General features: G+C 43.8%; 1 protein-coding gene across 1 annotated transcript in view; it reads left to right on the top strand.

Moving 5' to 3' along the window:
* The window catches only part of LOC106883600 (uncharacterized), a 39,936-nt gene that overhangs the window by 31,210 nt on the left and 6,990 nt on the right, over nt 1-1,736 (top strand). The gene's annotated exons all lie outside the window — the stretch shown is intronic.

Here is a 1,736-nt window from a genome sequence, read left to right on the forward strand (position 1 = left end):
ATACCACTGCCACCACTACCACCACCATCACCACCACAACCACCACCACCACCACCACCATCATCATCATTGTTGTCACTACCACCAACACCACTATAACTACTACTGCAGCAGCCTCCGCCTAATCCATCACCACCACCACCACCATTATCACTACCGCCATCAGCAGCAAGTATGTGTGTGTAATGGTTTAAATTTATGCTTCCCTGAGAATCACTGAACCACATACAGTGACATCACATCATGTGTTCACTTGGCCTTAGCTTCATGCTCTTGCTCGATGGGGTTGGGGTCATCCCAGGTTAGTGGTCCCAGAAGTGTCATCATGCGTAGAGCTGACCAGGTCTACCAGTGTTCTTCATCACTGGTGGTCCTGTATCACTAACAATGGCAAGTGGGGTGGGCTTGCGTGTTCCATAGATTTGAGAAAGCATTGTCACCTGGAGCTCTGTTCCTCATAAAACCACCCTAAGTGAGCCAGTCTCCCAGGGTGGTTCCAGCCTAATGGTGACCCAAGGCGCATTGGCTCATCACCAAGGTGGTGGCCCCATCATCTGACTATTCTGTGGAGGACCAACAACCTACCCAGAAGAACCCTAAACTCATTATGAACACCAACCAGAAAAAACTGGACTGAAATTGGAATAGACTGTCGTTTCTCCTGTCAACAAATTGACTGCTGGTTTTGCACCCTCAAAAATGTGTGGAATTAAGAGATCCCTAATTTGAAAAACCTGTAAGACTGATGGTGACCCAAAGCATGTTGGTTTATTGCCAAGATGGTAGCCCCCATCATCCGACTATTCTGCAGAGGACTGACAACCCACCCAGAAGAACTCTGAACTTGTAATGACACCATCCAGAAGGAACTGGACTGTCCAACATTGGAACAGACTGTCATTTCTCCTATTAATTGACTGACCACTGGCTTAGCACCCTCAGAAATGTATGGATTTAAGAGATCCCTAATTTGAAAAACATGTAAGGGTTAGCAACAGACAGGGCATCTTGCCTGTAAAGCAGTGCCTCAATAATATATTCATCGAAACCAGGGATCTCCCCAAACTTTTTAGACCCTCTTCATGAAATCTTTTGACCCCTCATTGACCCCCAAGCGTGTTCAAGAAAATAAATAAATAATAATAATAATTAAGTAGGTGTGCAGTTTCCAGGTATTTATCGACCCCTTGAATAGTCCCATTGACTCTCTGAGGTTGATATCGACCACTTTGGAAACCCCTGATCTAAACCCTTGCTAACAGGGGAAAATGGATGTAAAACAAGGCACTGAACAATCTCTACCATTGTTTGGTTCAATGCAGGTTAGGCATTGTTGACCACTGCCATTGTACTGAAGATCTAATCTTGTCAGATGTTATATTTTGAAGACTGATCATCATCATCGTCATCATCACAACCATTGTCATCATCTTCATAATCATCATCATCATCATCATCACTACCACCATCACCACAATTACCATCACCACCACCATCATCACTGTCATCACTACCACCACCACCACCACCACCACAACCACTGTTATTATTATTATTATTATTATTATTATTATTATTATTATTATTATTATCAGCAAGCTCGCAGAATCATTAGCACGCCGTTCTGAGTTCAAATTCTGCTGAAGTCGACTTTGCCTTTCATTTTTTGAGGGTCAATAAATCAAGTACCAGTGAAACGCTGGGGTCGTCCCATCCCCCAAAATGGCAGCCCTTGT

The sequence above is a fragment of the Octopus bimaculoides genome, chromosome 23 (assembly GCF_001194135.2).
Source record: "Octopus bimaculoides isolate UCB-OBI-ISO-001 chromosome 23, ASM119413v2, whole genome shotgun sequence".
NCBI classification, from domain to species: domain Eukaryota; kingdom Metazoa; phylum Mollusca; class Cephalopoda; order Octopoda; family Octopodidae; genus Octopus; species Octopus bimaculoides.